The sequence below is a fragment of the Chinchilla lanigera genome, unplaced genomic scaffold (genome assembly GCF_000276665.1).
Source record: "Chinchilla lanigera isolate Chin_1 unplaced genomic scaffold, ChiLan1.0 scaffold00026, whole genome shotgun sequence".
Taxonomy (NCBI): domain Eukaryota; kingdom Metazoa; phylum Chordata; class Mammalia; order Rodentia; family Chinchillidae; genus Chinchilla; species Chinchilla lanigera.
The window spans coordinates 15,044,717-15,066,957 of NW_004955427.1; the positions used below are offsets into that span (position 1 = coordinate 15,044,717).

General features: G+C 35.1%; 1 protein-coding gene across 5 annotated transcripts in view; it reads right to left on the reverse strand.

Moving 5' to 3' along the window:
- Positions 1-22,241, reverse strand: part of Zbtb20 (zinc finger and BTB domain containing 20) — an 821,796-nt gene that overhangs the window by 635,017 nt on the left and 164,538 nt on the right. For all 5 annotated transcript variants that reach the window (XM_005386415.2, XM_013515065.1, XM_013515064.1 and 2 more), the window contains one exon: positions 5,438-5,489. The gene's annotated coding sequence lies outside the window, so the exon portion shown is untranslated. Of the gene's footprint in view, positions 1-5,437; positions 5,490-22,241 lie in introns of those variants that run through there.

The window sequence follows — 22,241 nt, forward strand, 5'->3', positions numbered from 1 at the left end:
AGCCCCTCTATAGTACATTTTGGATCTTATTTACTCTTTCAGCTTCTCACAGTAGGGAGATAAGATGTTTATACGTGTGAGTCCGATTTATTTCACTTATGACTATGTTCTCAAGTGGCATCCAATAACCTATAAAAGTCTTCAGTTTATCCTTCTTTATAACTGAGAAGTACTCCATTGTATAAAAATACATCTTTTTTATCCATTCCTAGATGATGTGCATTTGGGTTATTTCCAAGATTTAGCTATAAAAATTGTGCTGCTATAAACATGGGTACACATAAATGGCTGTGGTATGATGTTTTAAATTATTCTGGTAAAATACCAAGTAGAAGAATGGCTGGGTGGAATGAGATCTTTAATCCTAGTTTTTTTAGGACTCTCCACATTGATTTCCACAGTGGGTACAACAGCCTAACTCCCACCAACAGTGGAGAAGGGTCTCTTTTTTGCCACAGCCCTTTCAGCATTTGTTATTGGTTAATTTTTTGAAGATAGCTACTTTTTTCTTGGGTGAGATTAAATCTCAGTGTCATTGCAATTTCCATTTCTTGAATGACCAATGATGTTAAACATTTTTTCATATACTTATTTGTTTTTCTTATCTGTTTACTTATCTGTTTTTCTTCATCTGAGATGTGTGCATTCATCTCAGATTCCCAATTTTGGATTGGGTCTTTGAATATGGGGAGTCTGATTTTTTCAATTCTTTGTATATCCTAGATAGAAGTCATTTGAAGGACAGTTGGCTCAAAATTTTTCCCACTCTGTGGGGTTTTTTTTTCACTCTGTTGTTGATTTATTTAGATGTGCCTTTTAATCAGATGAGACCCCAGTTGTTGATTCTTCGGAGTGTTTCCCATGCAGTTTGGTTTTTGTTCATCAACTCTTTGCCCAATCGTATGTCTTCAAGATTTATTTTCTCTTCCAGTAGATTCAGTGTTTCTGTTTTAATGTCTAGATCTTTGACAAATTTTTACTTTAGTGCGTGGTGATAGATCAGACTAGTTTTAGTCTTTGACAAAGACAGCTACTTGGGGGCTGAAGATTTAGCTCAGTGGAACAGCGCCTGCCTGGCAAGTGCAAGGTCATGAGTTTGATTCCAAGTACTGGAAAAAAAATTGGAAAAAAAAAATGAAAAAGACAGCCACTTTTTCCACCATCAGCTATTAAAGGCGCTAACTTTCTTCCAGTGAACATGTTTGGCCCTTTTGTCAAAGATAAGTGACTGAGTGTGTTTGTAGTTGTCTCTGCACCTTGTAATCTGCTCCGCTGGTCTATTTTTTGGCCAGTACCATGCTGATTTTATCACAGTAGCTTTGTAGTATAATTTCAAATCAGGGATTGTGATGTCTCCTGCCTTGCCTTTGCTGCCCTCAAATGCATTTACTATTGCAGGTCTCTTCTGATATAGAGGAATTTTAGGAATGTTTTGTCTAGTTCCCTGAGGTATGCTAATGGTATTTTGATTGGGATTGCAGTAAATCTGTAGAAGATTTTTGGGAGTATGACCATTTTCACAATGTTGGATCTTCCTATCCATGAGCAAGGCATATCTTTCCATTTTCTTATGTCTTCTTCAATCTCCTTTTTCAGAGTACTGTAATTTTCAATGTACAGATCTTTTACTTCCTTTGCTAGACTGATTCTCCAGTATTTCATTTTTGGATGCTATTGTGAAGGGGACAGTTTTCCTTATTTACTTCTCAGTAATTTTGTGGTTTGGGGATAGGAATGCTATTGATTTTTGAGTGTTGACTTTGTATCCAGCTATGCTAATGAATTTGTTCATTAATTCTAGAAGTATTTTGGAGGAGTTTTTGGGGTCTTCTATGTAAAGTATCATGTCATTCATGAATAATGATAATTTCACTTCTTTTCCCACCCTTATTCTTTTTATTTCTCTCTCTTGTCTAATTGCTCTAATGCTTCCAGAACTGTACTGAATAGGAATGGTGATAGTTTACATCCTTGTCTTGTTCCTGATTTTAGAGCACAAAATTTCAGCTTTTGTCCATTTAGTATGATTCTGGCTGTTGGTTTGCCATAGATACCTTTTATTAGTTTGAGGTAAAGACCATCTATTCTGATTTTCTGTAGGGTTGTTATCATTGAAAATGTACAATAGATGTTGGGAAATGTGAAGGAACTGCTCAAAAGTAGAGAGAAACTGGGAAGGGAGAAAGGAAAAAAGAACGAAGGAAAAAGGAAAAATTTTAATAAAAAAATATAAAAATACATATATTTGATAGCAGAAGATAGTTAAACTAATTTCTATTAATCCTTTGAAAAGAAAGGTTGTGTTTACATTTTTTGATCAGTTTTTCATGCCTCTATCTTGTAATCTGAGCAACTACTTTGAGGATAATAATAAGCAATGTACTAACCATTGTTACTCTCCTACATCTTATTTTTAAATTTTGTATCATTATTTTTATTGTTTTTTCTCATTAAACTAAAAAAGTGTCAATTGTCCTCACTTACAAGATCAAACATTATAACACCAAGCAAAAGCCTTTTTAGAGATTGTTCTGTGTTTCAGGATTTTTTTCAATAGAAAGTCTTGGAAAAGGCAACATTCTTATATGTACAGACCGGAATGACTAAAATCTCAACTAAAAACTCGTAGAGCTATGGATTCTTAAATATTGTAGTTAGTAATCTCTTATTCATTCTTGAAAATAACACAGGATAGGTATTTGGTTCACATACAGATGTGAACTGCTAAAATGATGAAGATCACAATAAACAAAGGAGCGAAAGCACATTGTTTAATATGTAATTTAGAAACTATCAAGCTGAGCATGTCTTATTTTCTATTGTATAGAAAAAGAAAAATGGATCATTTTTCAAACAAATAAGTGAATAAAAACATAACAAGAATCTTGTGTTATAATGGAACTTAACTTCTCTAGACAGTGATCAGTTAAAATGGAACAGAGAAAGCAACAAAACAAGGATTAACTAGCTGACAGTGGTATTATTCATGGCAGGCATGTAAGCAGTTAGGGCAGTGATGTTGGTGGCTTCTACTAATCAAGCAGCTTTGCCAATACAGACTAGATGCCTCAAACCAGGCAAGACACAAAAATAATAAAATCTAGAGCCAGCTAAGGGAAGATTCAATGTAATCCATGTCCGATTTTAAATATTCCTGGAAATCTACATAGAAGAGTGTTTTCTCTTGAGATTGGCATATATTGTGTTTGCAGAATGTTGGGGAACATTTACCTCTACTTAATGTCACTATGCAGATCAATAATCCTTACATGCTTATCTAAAAATTCCCAATATGATATTAGTTGGCAAAAATTTCTACTGATAGGGAGGACCACTGTGCCATTACATGAACAGATGGGCAAAGTGAGTCCATTTCACTGAGAGGACATTGTGTGAGTCTTTTTATCCTGAACAATCAAACAACAATAACAAAAAACACAACACAAAAGAGGTCATTGTGCCCTCCATCAATGCATTGGCAGCTTTTTCTGTGTAATATGAAAATAAAAGCTAACACAGGTTATAATCCTGCACACTACCATTTCATGTAACATTTAAATGAATAGTAAAGTATTTATGTTAAAGAAATCCTGATATTTGTAGAAATGTAAAAATATGCAAGATATTTTTATCTTTGAACCCAATGAAATGAAGTAAAACGAGAAAAATAAAAGACATATTTCTCATTTTTAGGCAATAGTTTGTAAGATGGAAAATGTAACCCTTTGTTTGTATTCAGTTCTCTTAATGAAGCTTCAGAAGTATTTTTAAAAAGCAAATACCTATATTAAAATCTTTCTCCTTAAAAAGATTTTCTCTCCTTCTTTTCCTCTCCTTTAACTCCTTCTTTTATTATTCTCCATCTTTCGCTTTCAAAAATTTCTTTACTTTACTGAATAATTTTAAATATAAAATCTAAAATATTTAAAACTAACTGAATTAGTCTACCATACATGCAATCATGAACTACTAAATTTTACAACGTGAGATTTCATGAAACACACATACCCACATGCAGTACCCAGATTCTTAGAAAGGTAACTTTATTTCTGTATCAAGCTCAAAGTTTACCTTGATTTTCTAAAATAAAAATAAGTATTATGAGGCAAAAGAGACAAAAATTAGGAATATATTTCTATCTATAATACCTACTAGTAAAAACAACAGCCGAAAGGTACTCCATATTATATTGCTAAAATGCAACTAAACATGTGGAGGAGAAAACTTAAGTAAAAGAGAATTCTGCTTACCTACCTTCAGACAGAGCTGATGAGACATGAGGTTTATGAGTACATCTTTAGTACCTTGGTACCTTAAAATATTGTAGAGTATTAATTTTTCATCAAGTTGTCATTTTCTCTGACATTTGGTTTTATTAATCAAGGCATTTATCATTAATTTGTAGAAAATATCATAATTAAGCCAAATAAAATAAAATCCTTAAGAGGTTAAAATTAGAAAGCAGGTGAATTAGAACTTCGACATTACCCTGTTGACATACGGAGCTTTCTCGAAGTATGGGAATCAAGTTTTTTCAGAGTTTGGTACCTTGATCTTGGGGCTGGCTGTTTTTTTAAAAATGTTACAAAGATTTGATTTAAAGCTCTCTGACAGTTTTGACATTCAGGTGAAAGTACTGCTGCTGCATTTGGAACAATTTGCATATCCCACTGCTAAAGGGAATGTTTGAGGTGTGCACTGGTGTAAAGAAATTAAAAACAAGCTATCACACGTGCTTAAGTGTATGTATTCAAAAAACTGATGGCTGGATCCTATCCACCCCATCCCCCTCCAAGGTAAACTATGATTTACTCTTCTATAATAAATTACCTACCATGTTATTCTTGCTAGAAAATCTACCCATGCATGTAAAAGGCAAAGTAATTACAACCCCCTCTTGTCTAAGAAACCTACTTCAAGCCCTAGGAGCTCTTCATATACAATACAGCAACACAAATCTATTGCCAATTTCTTGCCTAAAATTCTGGACTTCTGACTATCAGTATCCATTAAATGTCATCAGAACAGTTTTGTTGTCCCCAACAAATGCATTTTTATCTCTTGTAGGAAGTTGTAAAGCTATTCCTGAGGAGAAATGTGTACTTCCTTTTTTCCTTTGAGCCATTATGTCTACTTAAGGAAAAAAAGTTAGAGAATCAGAAGAATTCTAAACTAAACAATGAGTGAGAGAGATACAGAACATTTCTACACAGAAGAAGGGGTATAACAACACCTAGTTAGATGAAAACAGTTTGAGATAACCCAAGGTTTCTTTTGTTTTGCTTATAACTTAAATTAGATTTGGCTCATACATATAAACATACTTAATGTGTTGAAAGGTAGTACAAAAAGACCTGAGAGTGTAAATTCAAGGTCTTAGATATCATGAAGCATTTTGAAGAGATTAAAACCCATTCAAGAAAACACTGGACATTACCTTCAGCCTTCACACTCTCAATGGCAAATTCTTAACACTTCATTTTATGTTCCTAAAAAAAAAAAATACATAAAATTAGAAATCTATCAAGGAAACAATTTGCAGTTCCATTGCGTCTTTATGACTCAACATGAGGAGCAGATGGCTGAGTCTAGACATGTCAATTAATAGCAATATTTTTTAAAAGAAAATAAAAGTTAACACATTTGGATGTATATATGCAGCGCAGGTATTCACACATATTTAACCTAAATCAGTGTTATATTTTTGTGAAGGATGGATAGTAGGATATTACTAGAGGGTTTCATAATTTTTATTAATAATGTTTAGTTTCATATTTTAACAGAGATAATCCTAAATATCCTTTAAACCAATTATTTACTCTTTTTTAAAAGATTCTTTGAAAAATATCTACAATGTATAATTTACTGGCATTCTGTATACAAAGACACAAGGTCTATATTCAAAATATTAGGCAAAATTGGAGTTTGGCATATTTTATACAAAGAGAAGACACAACACTTATCCTGAAAATATTAGGTAAAGTTGAAATTATTTGCATAAGCATTGATAATCAAAAGAAAATAAAAACATGGTTGGAAATAAATAAGGGAGCAGAGGATAACATTCAGTGTACTTGAAATTATCTATGAGAAATAAGGCACTAATAGAACTTTGCTTTACATTTTATATCTTAGCAACAAAGCTAATAGCAGGCCCCTACCCAGACATGGAGGTAGGGATGCCAAACAAATGGGACAATCAATACCACATTCCTTTCCATCTAACACACTGCATGTTATAGAATTAAATTGATTATGCAGCATGTTGAGGTGTCTTTAAAGACAATTTGGTGAGTTTGATTATAAAAAATGTAACAAGAAACAACTTTGCTATTAAAAGTTGACTTCGGTATTATATGTCTTTGTAAAGTGATCTCTAAATGTGCTATGAAATCTTGGTATTATATTTGCTAACAATCTCCACAGATTCAGCCAAAGTCTCAAAAGCAGTCTCCTAATGGAAGTGCAACATACCATCACGCATTAATCTCATAAGCCAGTACATCTACAGTGAAACATCCTTTAAAATAACAAGGATTGATCATCATCTTTGACAGGACTCAGGTGAAGGTGCAGAGGGTGGCCCTTCCATTGTCATCTCGGCCTGGACCCAGGTAAAGACAAGGAGGGCAGCTCCATCGATCGTCATCTCTGTCATGGCTATGACCCAGGGGAGCCACGTTGCAAGGCACAAAGAATGGCCCCTCTTCTCACTGCTGCCATGACTTAAGTGAACCTCATAGAAAGGCCAGAGACCAGACAGAAGGCCAGTGACACAGCAGGGATGATGGACAGGTGGGACTAGTGTCTCTTCTCACTGCTGCCATGACTGAAGTGAACATGATAGAAAGGCCAGAGACCAGACAGAAGGCCAGTGACACAGCAGGGTCCCAACTAAGGTACACATGATGGACAGGTGGGACTAGTGTCATGAAAACTATGAAGCAACAATAACAATACTAGGCAATAGGTGGTAAGTGAGGTGAACTAGCCTTGTGCTTTGGGACAAAGACACATAAAATAAAAGCAGGTGGGCAAGGCTGTCCCTTCTCTTGTTTTGTTTTGATTTCCTTTTTTTGTGTGTGTGTTTCATCTACTTTTACTTTTGGTGTATTCTCTTTTCTTTTCTCTTTTCCTCTTTTTTAAATGGTTGGGGAGAATTCTAGCCACAGAAAACTAATCCCATCCCCCAAATGCTGATACCAAGTTCAGACAATCCCTTGCTTACTCCCACATTCTTTCTCTTCTGCCCTTTCTTCTAGTATTGCAAAGTGTGCATGATCATCCTTTTCTCCAGCCTTGCTTCTACCTTCAATTATCTTTGTTTTATCTACTATCATTAAATCTCCCCACTTAAGGTAAAACCACCCTACCAAAAGGAAACAGTCTAAATCTTAATTTGCAAGCCATTCTGTTACATAACTGTAGATTTTGCTCCTAAGGTTTAAGGTAAAAAATTAATACCTACCAGTGTTTGCTGCCTTCTAAGCTATGCTTGATGCTATTGTTATTGCCAAATATACTGCATTATTAAGATGTCATATCTATTGTAATCAGTTGTTCTCTCTTCTGTGAAATATTGGGAAACTCAGGGGTAATAACCTTACCACAGCCCAATGCCAAAGAACTGGGGACTGAACCAAACAGATGAAAACCTCTTGATCTTAATTAACTGGGAAGGTAGGATCTTAGAACAGACACAAACCAATAAACTCTTACTCACAGAAGACATCCCTGAGGAACAGACTTTTCCTAGAGAGGGTATGATATTAGTGATATAGCTACCTACTATACAAATGTACAAGAATCAACACAGTAAAAAAAATAAAAATTTTTGAACTAGAAAATGATGAGATGCAGAAGAAGATGCAATCTCAGACCTCCAGCCCACCCAGAACAAGTTGAGGAGACAAGATACAGGAAAATGGAAGACACATCCCTGAAATTTCTGAAATGATAGCAATCAAAGTAAAGAAACAATCCATGAGGTTTTAGATGAAATCAGAAAAACTAAACTATTAGTTAAAATAAGACACATCAACATTTACAAAGGAATTATTCAGCAAATCTAAAATACAGATAGAAAAGAAAATAGATAATGATAGGAAGAGTATACAAACCATGAATGATCGATACAGGAAAGAAATAGATGCATGAAATGCATTCAAAAGATATCCAGAATTCAAAATTTCAATGAAAGCAAACAAAACAACATGAATGAAACTGGAGACAAGACTCTCAGACCTTAAACATAAGATCACAGCTAGTGATCATGAAAGGAAAGATCTCTTAAAAATAATAAGGGACCCAGAAATAATTCAATAGCTGAAAGATGATACAAAGAAAAACAATGTAAGAGTGATAGTATCAATGAAGAAGCAGGAGTCAACACAACTGACATATTATTGGCAGGAATGCGAACATGAAATACAGTTAAGTGAAGCATATAGAACTCCAATTAGCCATGATCAAAATAAATCTACACCAAGACATATAGTATTCAAGAACCCAGAAATTCAGCACAAGAACAGAATATTAAAAGCTGCTAGAGAAATGAAACAGATCATCTATAAAAGAAAGCCCATCAGAATCACAGCACACTTCTCAACACCAATCATCAAGTCCAGAAGATCTTGGAGTCAAGTATTTCAAATCCTAAAAGAAAACAACTTCCAACCCATACTGATGTGTGCTGCAAAATCACCTAACAAAATCAATGAAGAAATAAGATACTTTCATGACACAGAATAACTGAAGAAAATCATGACCGCCAAACTAATCCTACCAGACTACCGAAAGATATTCTAGAGAGAAAAAGAAACACAATTCTAAGAAAAAGAACAGAAACAAGCCACCAGGCAGGGGAAACAATTAAAGGGAAAAAGCAGGGAACCAACAGTAGGAAAATATCATGACAGAGATAAGCCAATACATATCAGTTATAACCATCAATGTAAATGCCCTCAATTCACCAATAAAAAGAAACAGTCTGTCAGAATGGATCAAGAAACAAAATCCAACAATATGCAGTATACAAGAAACATATTTAACTCAAAAATAAACTTGTAGACTGAAAGTTAAAAGATGGAAAACAATCTTTCATGCAACAGGAACCCAGAAAGGAGCATGTATAGCTATTCTGTTTGCAGACAATGTGAATTTAAAACCAGGAATGATTAAAAGAGATGAAGAAAGACATTACATACTTATTAGGGGAAAATTTCAAGAGAAAGAGACAAGAATCATAAATATGTATGCACCAATATGAGAGCATCCAGCATCCAATTACATAAGACAATTAATAATAGACATGAAAAATCAAATAAGCAATAACACAATTGTAATGTTAGATCTTAACACTCCATTGTGACAAAGACATAGAACAAGAAGACAAAAAATCAGCAAAGGAATAACACAAATGAATCAAACCTATGAACAAATGGACTTAGTGGACATTTACAGAGTATTCCACCCAACATCATCAGAAAGCACATTCTTCTCAGTTGCACATGGCATGTTCTCTAAAACAGACCATAGCTGGGCATGGTTGTGCATGTCTGTAATATCAGCACTCAGGAGGTTAAGGTAGGAGGATTGTTGTGAGTTTGAGACCAGCCTAGGCTACAAAGTGAGCTTAAGGTTGGCCTGAACTGCATAGTGAGACCCTGTCTCAAAAAGACAAAAATAAATAAAAATAAAAATAAATCATATACTAGCCAACAAAACATGCATAAGTAAATGCAAAGCAAGTGAAACTATCCCATGCATACCACCTCACCATACTGCACTGAAATTAGAAATTAATGACAAAAGAAACTGCAAAAACTCCATAAACAAATGGAAATTAAGTAACACCCTCCTGAGCAACCAATGGGTCACAGATTAAATTAAAGAAGAAATTAAACAATATCTACAACTAAATGAGAAAGCAGACACAAAATACTGGAACTTATGGGACACAATGAAAGCAGTCCTCAGAGGGAATTTTGTAGTGGTGAGTTCTCATATAAGGAAAACAGAACAAGCACAAATAAACAATCTAATGTTGCAGCAGAAGCTTTCAGAAAAAGAAGGGAAAGACAGGTTCAAAGCCCATGAAAAGGCTGAAAATTATGAAGATTAGAGCAGAAATTAATGCAAATGAGACTAAGAAAACAATACAAAGTATTTGTGAATTGAAGAGTTGATTCTTTGAAAGAATAAGTAAAACTGATAAACACTTAGCCAACCTTACCAAAAAAAGGAAGGAAAAGACACGAATTCATGCACTGAAGAATGAAAAAGGTGAAATCACTATAGATCCTGTGGAATTTCAGAAGATCATCAATACTTACTATGGAAATCTTTACTTGCATAGGATGGAAAGCACAGAAGAGATGGACAGAATACTAAATAGATATAATTTACCAAAGCTGAATCAAGAAAATATAAAAATATTGAATAACCTAATACCAGTTAATAAAATGGAAAATATAATTTAAAATGTACTAAGCAAGAAAAGCCCTGATCCTGATGGATACACAGCTGAATTCTACAAGAACTTAGGAAAGACTTAACTCCAATATTCTTCAAACTTGGTGATGGAAGTGAAAGGGTGGCAATTCTTCCTCATTCCTGGAGGCAAGTATTACCCTGATAGCAAAACTAGAGAAAGATTCAACCAAAAAAGAAAACTACTGGCCAATCTCCTTAAAGAGCATAGACTCCAAAATCCTCAATGATATACTAGCAAACAGAACAGAGCAAATCATCAAGAAGATTATATATCATGACACAATGAGTCCTCCCAGAAATGCAGGGATGGTTCAACATACAAAAGTCAATAAATGTAAAACATCACATCAACAGAGCCACAGACAAAAATCATATGATCATCTCAAAAGATGCAGAAAAAGCTTTTCACAAAATTGAACACTCATTCAGGATAAAAATCCTACAGAAAATCAGAATAGATGGTCTTTACCTCAATCTGATATAAGCCATCTCTTACAAACCAACACCCAACATCACACTAAATTGACAGAAACAGAAAGTTTTCACTTCAAAATCAGGCAAACGACTAAGATGTCCACTATCACCACTCCTATTCAATATAGTTCTAGAAACATTATCTAGAACAATTAGACAAGAGAGAGAAATAAAAGGAATAAGGATAGGAAAAGAAGTGAAATTATCATTATTCACAGATGACCTGACACACTGTATAGAAGATCCTCAAAACTCCATCATAAGACTTCTAGATTTAAAAAGCAAATTCAGTAGCATAGCTGGACACAAGGTCAACACTCAAAAATTAATATATTCCCATACACAATAAACTTACTGAGAGAGAAATTAGGGAAGCAACACTCTTCACAAGAGCACCCAAAAAATGAAATACTTATGGATTGATCTAACAAAGGAAGTAAAAGATTAATACATTGAAAAGTACAGTACTGTGAAAAAAGGAGATTAATGACGATATTAGAAAATGGAAAGGTAACGCTTATGGATAGGAAGAACCAACACTGTGAAAACGGACATACTCCCAAAACTCTCATACAGATTTAATGCAATCCCGATCAAAATATATTAGCATACCTCACAGATCTAAGGAAAACATTCCTAAAATTGACTTACAAAAAGAAGAGACACAGGCAATCCTGGGAAACCAAGGCAAGGCAGGAGGCATTACATTCCCTGACTTGAAATTATACTGCAAAGCTACTGTGATAAAAATCAGCATGGTACAGGCAAAAAATAAAACAAAACAAAACAAAAAATCAAAAAATATATACCTGAGGATCAGTGGAACAGATTAGAAGATTCAGGAATAACTGGAAACACACTCAGCCACCCTATCTTTGACAAAGGGGCCAAACATGTTCACTGGAAGATAGCCTTTTCTTAGAAATACTGCTGGAAAAACTGGCTTTCCACATGCCGAACACTAAAACTAGACCTATGTCTATCACCATACACTAAACCAAAATTAAAATGGATCAAAGATCAAATTATTAAAACACAGTCACTATATCCACTAGAAGTGAAAGTATGTAAATCTTAAAGACATAGGGGTTGGCAGAGTTTATAAACAAAAACTGAACTCCACAGGAAGTACTTCAAAGAATCAACAACTGATATCTCATCTTATTAAATTTTTTGCACATTTAAACAAATCACCAACAGAGTGAAAAGAAAATCCACAGAGTGGGAAAAAGTTTTAGCCAACTGTCCTTTAGACAAAGGACTTCTATCTAAAGCATGTAAAGAATTGAAAAAACTCAGACTTCCCAAATTCAAAGAACCAATTCAGAAATGGGAGTCTGAGATGAATACACACTTCTCAGATAAAGAAATACAGATAGCAAATAAATATATAAAGAAATGTTCAACATCATTGGTCATTCGAGAAATGTAAATTAAAATGACACTGAGATTTCATATCACTACAGAAAAAAATGGCTATCCTCAAAAAATGAGCTAATAAGAAATGCCAGCAGGACTGTGGGGAAAAAGGGACCCTCCTTCACTGTTGGTGGGATTGTCGACTGTTGCAACCACTGTGGAAATCAGTGTGGAGATTCCTGAAAAAAATAGGATTAGAGGTCCCATTTCACTCTGCTAGTCCCCTTATGGACATTTTACCAGAAGAATTACAAACATCATACCACAGCAATATATGTGCAACCACGTTTACAGCAAAGTTTGAAATACCTAAATCTTCTAATTCTTGGAAACAACCCAAATGCCCTTCAGTGGAGGTGTGGATAAAAAAGATGTATTTTCATACAATGGAATACCCCTCAGCTACAAAGAAGGACAAACTTGAGCTTTTCATTAAGTAAATGGATGCAGCTAGAGAGCATACTTACAGGTTAAATAAATCAAATTTCATGTGTAAACATCATATTGTCTCCCTAGTGTATGAAACTGAGAGAGTAAATAAGTTTGAAAATGTACAACAGATATTATGAAAGGAAAAGAAAAACTGCTCAAAAAGAAAGAACAACTAGGATGGCAGAAAGGAGGAAAGAAGGAAGGGAAATTTATTTTAAAAAATACGTGCACACACACACACACACACACACACACACACACACACACGGTAGCCAAAATAATTATACTACTAATTTCTATTAGTTCACTGAAAAGAATGGGGTGTGCTTATATTGTTTGGTCAATTCTGCATCTTGTAAGCTGAGCAACTGATATGAAGATAACAATATACAGTGTAAGAACCATTGTTAATTTCCTACTATCTTATTTTGAAATGCTCTTTGTTTTTATTGTTTTTCTGTTTAAAATAAAATAAAAAGGATTGTCATTTACTAGATCTTTAACATATATATGCAATACTTTTCCAAAGGGAAATTAAAGATACAAACAACAAACTAATAAAACAAACCTGAGTTTAGGACGGATTAATAGACAAATAAGGTGTAAGAAACGAAAATGACAGTGCTGATACATTCAGGATAAAAGGGCCGTATTACACTTTCTCTACAACACAAAACTTTAGAAAAGGCATAGAAAATTAGAATTAGGAAAATTAAGAAGAGAAATACTAATGACATATATAATGTATATATAGACTCATTAGCAACTAAAAAGAAAAATATTTAGATTGTAGAGACAAAGCACAGAAAGACACATATTAGACAAATATGATTTGGTCATTACTTGATATATACAATTATCTTTTAACTACTATGTGTCTCATCCACTAGAATGAAGTCCCACAAGCATGGGGATTTGGTCTTTTCCACTATACCCCCATTCTTAAGATTAGTGCCTGCCATATATAGTACTAGAAGATCAATAGATATTTATTGTGTAAAAAATACATAGCCTAACAAGTCTATAAAGCAGCCATTAAGTCTACATCTATCTGCACATAAAGAAAGTTAGGCTTACAAGAAATGAACATGTTATGAATTGAAGTAAACTACACTTTTAAAACTCTAAACTTCTATAACTCATAGTTATTCTTACTTTCAATATTTATTTTAGTAAGAGAAACAAACAATAAGCAAATAAATTACTAGACAATGATGTCACGTAAATAGTACTTTGAAGGCAAATATACAAAGTAAAATCACTGAGTTATATAGGCCGATATATTTTTTTTTTTTCTTGGTTTTTCTCCGGTACCGGGAACCGAACTCACGACCTTGCGCTTGCCAGGCAGGCGCTTTTTGCCGCTGAGCTAAATCCCCAGCCCCCATAGGCCGATATTTGAAATAGGTTTGGACAGGGAAGTTTCTCGAAAGAGCTGACACAATGAAGAAACCTCGATAAAGTGAAGGAGAGATTCAAAATATATCTATATATATACCTGGGCTGTTGTACAATTAAATGAGATGACACATATTACCTTGCTTACACTGTGTACATATTACCTTGTACACTGATACAGTGAGCAGTGCATTCAGTAACTAATGTTTTGTCATATTTTGCTTTTTATAAATTGTGGATTCTCTCACTAGATTAAAAGTTGGTCAGTTGTGTTCATTTTTATATTCCCTAAATAGAGGCTAGTAGTAACTCAGTCAGCTGTTACAGAATTCAAAGAGGAAGACATAATTATCACTTCATTAATTAGAAAAAGTAAACAGACTATGTGACTATGAAAAAGTCACCATATTTCATATGCCAAAATCAATCTGTTAAGCCAGTATCACATAACAAGTATTAGGTCCTAAATTTAAAAAGAAAATACATAAAATGGTTAGAGCCAATAGGTTGTAAATAACAAAAGAGTAGATTGAGTTAGAGACAGAAAACAAAGTTATCAATATTAGGTTACTGTATTGATCCTTCACATATTGTGTCTGCTGCTATCATATTAACACATTTTCACAGAGGAAAGACTCCGCTATGTTTCAATATTCCTAATGTGATGGCAGAGCTTGATTTATAAAAAAACATTAAAAACTTCATTTAACTGAAATAAAATTATCTTTAATAGTTTTGACTATTAAAGTCAGCTAATACATATGAAAACAAGAAACCCAAACACTGACAAATATAAAAGTAAACTTAAACAGAAAATACAGCAAAATTTAAAGTCTCAGTCCTATGGCGAAGGAATAGTGAATAAGGTAAGATTTTACCAAAGGCTGACATACTATGATAATGGCACTGGAGTAAAGGAGACCAGAGTAACTGCAGTAGGGATGTATTCACAGGCAAAATTTTCACAGAGAGTTTTGAGATAACTGACTCATTTTATGGGAAAAATAAATTCAATACCATATCTCCTACAGGTGCCAAAACACGAATCAGTTTTCTGTATGTAAATATAACAAATAAACCACGGGGCAGGGGATTTAGCTCAGCAGCACAGTGCCTGCCTGGCAACCACAAGGTCATAAGTTCGATCCCCGGTACTGGAAAAAAAAAAAAAAAAAAAAAAAGGACAATCTAAATATAACAAATAAACCAATCAAAGAGTTCTGAGGAAGCATGGTACGAAATTTGCTAAACTCCTTAATTTTTAAGGCATAAACACTGTTGTATCTAACAATCTAAAGAATCATAAATTTTACTACTTAAAATTTTTCCTACATGAAAAATAGCTTTAACAAAATTAAGAGCCCAAAAGTAAATACCTTAAATGTTCACAGGAATAATATTCGTATCTATAAATATCTATCTCACTTTTTAAAAGAGTAAGGTAAAATATATATGAAATGATATTACTTAGTCACAGAAATAAAAGAAGTTCAAATTAAAAACAAATATTCAATAATAACTACCAGGCTAAATAAATTAGGTTATAGAAGATTAAACACAGCAAGCAAAAATCTGTATCATTAAGCTTAGCAAGTTAAATGATATATAGTAAGAATAAGTTTAATAATTTTCATTTGAACTACTTTTTAACATTTTGTGAATATTAACATAAAAAGCACAAAACAAAGAACCTAATCTGTTCCATTAAACAATTAGATGTTATATTGTTTGACTTCATACATGTTAAAAAAATCAGCTAAAAATGACCAAATGTCCCTATATTGATGACTACTTCCTCCCTTAAAAATTTTTCTAAAAGAAAGGAAAAGGAGAAAGAATAGATACAGTGAGAGAGGAAAGAAAGAAAAATAAGAAAGAAAATGGAAAGAAAATCAGGATTTGTTAAAATAACAACACCTATAATGATATTCATCAGTTTCCTAATAGTTAAATTTCACATGATCACCTCTTCATTTAAATATTCAAAGAAAGACATGGCCTAGAACATAGAATATAAGAGGTTTAATGTTCCATTTATATAGCAAGCATATCAAAATGGAAAACAGGTAAAATGTCCATCAATTTAATGACAGAACCATTATCCACAGAAGATAAATTATGCCATGAGAACAACTAAAGACACTTCAAGTCACTTTTGGAAGTAAGATTAGAATAAATTTCAAATTTATAAAGTTAAAAGTAAGCAAATTTTAATCAACTTCAAAGTTGTACTGTCCATGTCTGCATAAAAAATGTTTCCCAATCCATAGGGTATAACATGCCATTCAAAATCACTTATAATTGAACTATAATTCTTATGATGAGTCATCAACCAACATTAAGTTTTATATGGGGCCTACTAACTTAGGGACAAAATTAATAGAAATAACTAAAGGGCATTCTCCACTAAAAATTATAGAAATCATCTTCACTAACTAAAAATTTAAATACAAGTTTTACTTGTAGCTCATAAAAAATAGTCTAATGAAAGCTATGTATAATTCTTATAGAACATGCAAAAGAAATTGTAGATTTACTTGATCAAGAGGACAAGCTATATTCTCATCAGATTCAAAAAGTCTAACTTAGTTTTAGTTCATCTGTACTCTGTTTTCCAAAATACAGCTATTTATTCTAGTTTTGGTTATTATTCAACTTTTTAAATACCCAACAAATCTGATAAATTCTATGTTGGACTTCTGCAAGAATTCATCAAAACAGTGGCCAAGCGAATCCAGAACAAAAGCCATCTAAAAATCAAATCAAATTCCCCTGAACCAGAGCTCTAGGGAAACATCCAAAGACCATTGCCTTGATGCAATTATATTTGTGTAGTTTCATTTACAAATAGAGAAGTTGAGAAAGATTATGTACTTCATATTGCTTTTAACCCTAAAGTCTTATCAATTTAATATTTTTTACTTGCGTTTTTAGAAGTACTCCAAGCCAAATGCTTTACTATGCACCTTCACTCTGTTTGTTTTTATCTCCAATAGCAGAATACCTTAAATAAATTCTTAAAAACCAACATACCAATAAATAAATAAAACCTCAATGACTGTGAAAGTACACACTGGTTAATTATTAACAGGTAAATAGAATGCATTTCTGAATTATTTAATTAATCTCCTCAACCAAAATATTTTAAAGTTTTGAGCTTGGAATGTATACCCTTTCTACAGATCCATGAAAAAATTATTTTAAAATATTCTATTAAGCCATTTAATAAAACCAATTTAAAAACACCAAATAAATGTGAACTCCTGTATTTGCCAAAGTGCATAAGGATTAGAACATATTTCAGAAATTTCAGAGGTCAGAAAAATTCCTTCTTTTTCTTATCCTGTTTCAGACCATTGATTTCATAACACATTGGACAGAATGAGTGGAAATACTTGGTACTAAAGTCTAATTAAATTGATATGATTATGGTTTTGAAGCAAGCATTTATAGAGTACTCCTACCCCTAAGTATATATAAGAAATATGCAATCATGAAAGTGATGAAAATGTTAATTCAGCAATTAGAAGAAATACAACAACAGTATACAAAAATTAGTATTTTCTCTGGAAGAAGTACTAGAGCTCAGCTAAAGTATAGTAGAATGACAGCTGCTTCACACTAGTAAACACTGAGTACTCAGGGGAAAGGTTTGCCTTCCTCTTTTTTTTTTCCTAAAAACATAAGATACACTAGAATTTTTCCTTTATAAACAGAGTATTATTTCATTTTTCATTAAAAAATTTACATTGCTTTAGAAGATGGGTTATAATCTTTTTTGATAGGCAATTGAACTCAGGACCTTGCACTTAGAAAGCAGGCGTTTGTGCTGCTCAGCTATATCTGCAGCCCTTTTTTGGGGTCTCCTTTATTTTAAAAGGGGAATTTGAAAACAATTCTGGTTAATTTCAACTTGGTTAAAGGTTAAATATGTCTCCTTTTAGTACAATTGTTCTTTGACCTTTAAAACAAACTAGTGCTGCTTTCAGGGACCCATCACGGATGACCGTAGGAAGCAGTGCTTGCAGTACGCTTGGGAGACATGCACCAGGAAACTCAGTCACCAGCAATCGGGGACAAACAAAGACTCAAATGTGGGAAGGCAACTTGAAGGAGAAGCCCACCAAATGAGATCCACAAAAACAAGTAGGACTATTCTCTGATCCGGTACTGCTTATACCCCCAAGTCCAGTAAATATTCCTACTGGAAAACGATGGAAATCCCTTTGGGAAGAAGGTGCATATAGCAGCTGCAGCCAGGTGGCTGTGATCTGTACCAGGTCTAGCAACCACTGTACCGGGCTGACCTATTTTAACTGGTTTTTCACTGAGAGACAGAGACAGCCAAGTGAGATGTTCACAGACTACAGCACTAGAAAAACTGAAAGCCAGAGAATCATACAGAGTGCAGTTATCCTAAGTTAGGACTGTTGGGCCACTGGGAAAGAAAGCAAGAAACACAGATCACAGCTCTGGCTAGGAACACAAAACAAGACACTGTGAGATCCTTTGCTCAGTGAATCACCAGGATGGGCAGCAGTTTCAACTCATATAATGCTGGGAAAGAGAAAATACAGTGGAGCAAGACCGAAGTAGCCACTCTCTCACTTCTCTCCGAAACACTGGAGAGCTCTGTGCTTGCAGGATAATCTGCCTACCACCTGCCATCTGCCCTGCAGATGGCTTAGAGGTTGGTGCCAGCACCAGTCAAAAGCTGCTGAGGTTCACTTGACCTAGGCACCACTGAGATCATGAGTTGGATAATCTTTGTAGGGTATGGACAGAGATTCTGGCAGGAATGAAGAGCCTGAGAAGAGCAGTGTGCCCAGAGAGGGGTGCACAACACATTCAGCCACAGCAGAATACAAACAGCAGACATATGAACCGCAGGGATTATCACAGAAGGAAGAGAACACAGATCAAGAAAGCTTTTCACAAATCAGCAGAAGACAGGGTATTTGACCAGTCATGACCACTCACTCTAAAAGGAGTCTATCTCTGAAAAAGTTAAAGGTATCTAATAGTAAGTCAGAAACAAATGAACAAAAGCTCCATGGCTAGCCCTCCTCAGAGGCGTGCAAATGAAACCAAGAAGAACAATGCTTATAGAGGGAAAAAGAAGAAGGCTCAGCAATCATTCAAACCTTCAAGTCCTTTCACTCACTGGCTGGAAAAGAACAAATCTTCAGAAGAGGATCAAGGTCAAGCACCAAGAGACACACTGAACTGCCTAGACTCAACCACAGAGCACTGAAGCTCAGCCTCTCTTAAGTACAGCATGTCCAAGTTTCTACACTTATAAATACTGGGGGAAGAACGCAATGGTCAGATTCAGAAAGAATATAAAGGACTGAGAGGACACTGTGTTTTTGTACATCTATGGTATTTTAGTTTAGATAGTATCTTTAATGGGCACATCAGGTTGACTGTCACAAAAAGACTGTGTATAGATGATTGAAATACCAGATTTATATCGAATATTAATTGGTTGACTTTACAGCTTCCCTCAAACTCTCTCTTGCTTCCTCTTTTTTCCCAACCTCAGAAATAATCTCTGAAATCTCAATCCACCAGCCCTCAACTCCAGATATAAAAAAAATTAACAAAGTCCTATCTCTTTTCTTTTATTTGCTATTATATACTTGTTCTTTTATCTGAACTATTTTTCCATTTCTTCTTTTTTCCACCTCTCACCCTCTAGATCTCAGCATATTTGTCATCAGTACTACATTATAGTCTTTCTGTGTTATTAAAAAAAATGATAATGTTAAAACAATGTTCCTGTTGATTCTTGGATGCTGCTGTAACTGGTAGTGGTTTTCTCTTTGAAATTCAGCAACTGGAACTGACCTTAGTATATGGTACAGGCTGAACAAGTGAAGAGATGTCAAAACATAACCTAAGTCAAAGTCCTATCACAAGCAAACACATATTAACTAAGCAAATGTCCATAGTACTGACAGAATTTTTTTACCCTAATCAAACTTCAATCATTAAAACATGACAATCAAAGCAACAAGATGCCTCCAAAAATGTTCAGCTCCTCCAAAAATGTTCAGCTTGTCAGAAGATGATCTCATGCAAAATGAGATAGAGGAAGGCAAAGAAGTTAAAAACTAACTGGTTAAAATGTTTGGGGACATCAAAGAAGAAATAATAAAAAATCCATAGAAGAGATGTAGATAAACAGGTGAAGGATTAATTGTTCAGTGAGCATATAAGAGGACACAAAGAACCTTAACTGAAGTAAGCAAGGTAACAGAAAATATGTAGGACCACTTGTCTTGGTTACTTTTCTCTCATTGCTGAGACAAAATACCCAACGCCCAAAATTTAGGAAGGAAAGGTTTATTTAGCTCACAGTTTGTGAAGGTTTCAGTCCATACTTGGCTGGCTCCAAGGCAGAAGGTAGCAAAGCAACAAGGGCAAAGGGGAATGGCAGCCGAACAGCAAACAGCCAGAACATACGGGGGAATGGCGGCAAGCAGCTTCTTTTTCCCTGCCTTACTTTGTAAACAGGCTACCTCCACCTAAGGGGCGTGTAGCTCTCCCATAATCTCCATGCCCTCCTCTTCCACAGGCTCAGGATGTATACAAAGTAAGCATCCTGGCCACCTGCTGAGTCACTTAGCCAAACCTCTAGACTCCCCAAGTTGACACAATGTTTCAACCATAACACTCCACCCCTTGTCAACTTGGCAACCAGATACATTTCTTTAAACCAGTTTCCAGGTACAAAGACATTATATTCCATTAGAACCATAACATTTCACCCACAAAATTCTCATGCACATCCCTTTATGCAAAAGGCATTTAGTCCATCTGCAAGAGTTGCCAAAGTCCTAACAGTTGCAGCATAGCTGAAGAGTCCACCTCCCAAATCTCCGAGATGAAGGCAAACTCTTAGCTGTGAGTCCCTGTACAAATGAAAAGTTAAACACTTCCAACATTCAATGGCACAAAATAAGCAGTACCATTCCAAAACGTACAAACAGGGGAATACAGAGCATTGGGACCAAAGCAAGTCCAAAATCCAGCAGGGCTAACATTATGTCCTGTAATTCCACATGCAGCATCTGAAGCAACTTGTGGCACATTGTGACATCCAAAGGGCTTGCATGAGTCCACCCCTGTGGCACTTCTAGTGGTTACAGCTTCCATAGCTTCTCTCTTAGGCCTGCTTTGTTCCCTCCTTGCAGCTTTCCTCAGACAATTCACGCTCCTGGCTTTTTAAAACTTCTGAGGTCTCCAGGGCACCTTTTGTTTCACACTCACAACCTCACACACTGCCCTCTCAGGGCCACACTGCCTGGCCTCCCAGGCCCTCTGAAATCTGGGTGGAAGCCTCTTGAACCTCAGAACTCTTGCATTCTCCGTGCACCTAAAGGGCCACTTGGATGATGCCGTCTGCTGCCACCTGGAGCAGCAGCCAAGTTTTCCTCTCTCTTGGCCACAGGGGTAGAGTACCTGGATCGCTGGGCACTCTGAATCCAATTCTGAGGAGCAGATGCTCTATGCTGCCGCCATTCTGGAACCTGGTGTGGCTGCCACTGCCACTTTTGCAGTTTTGAGGCTGCAAAGGGTGGAGACTTGCTGCTTGTTGTGATGCCCTCAGGCCATCTTTCTTATTTTGTTCCTTCTCAGCAACAGAGATCTCCTCAGCTTTATCTTTGCAGTCCACAGCATTACTGGAACTTCCTTTCTGGCCAAACTCACATTTTAAATCATCCTGCTGGGCTCTTTGCTCTTGATTTTCAGTATAAATCTAGCTAAAAGCCCCCAACAATAGCCATGCCACTGCCCCAACATTCGACTGCCTTGAAATTTCTTTTGCCAGATTAATCAGTCCACTGCCACCCTTAATCTCAGTCTTAGGCAAAGTCTCTGGACACAAGCAAAATGTAGACAAACTTTCTGCCAAGCGATAACACACATTGTCTGGAGTCCAACAACCAGTGAAATCTTCCTTCCCAGCAGAAACCTCCCGAACCTGGTCTTTACCAGCACGATTTCTGTCAGCCTTC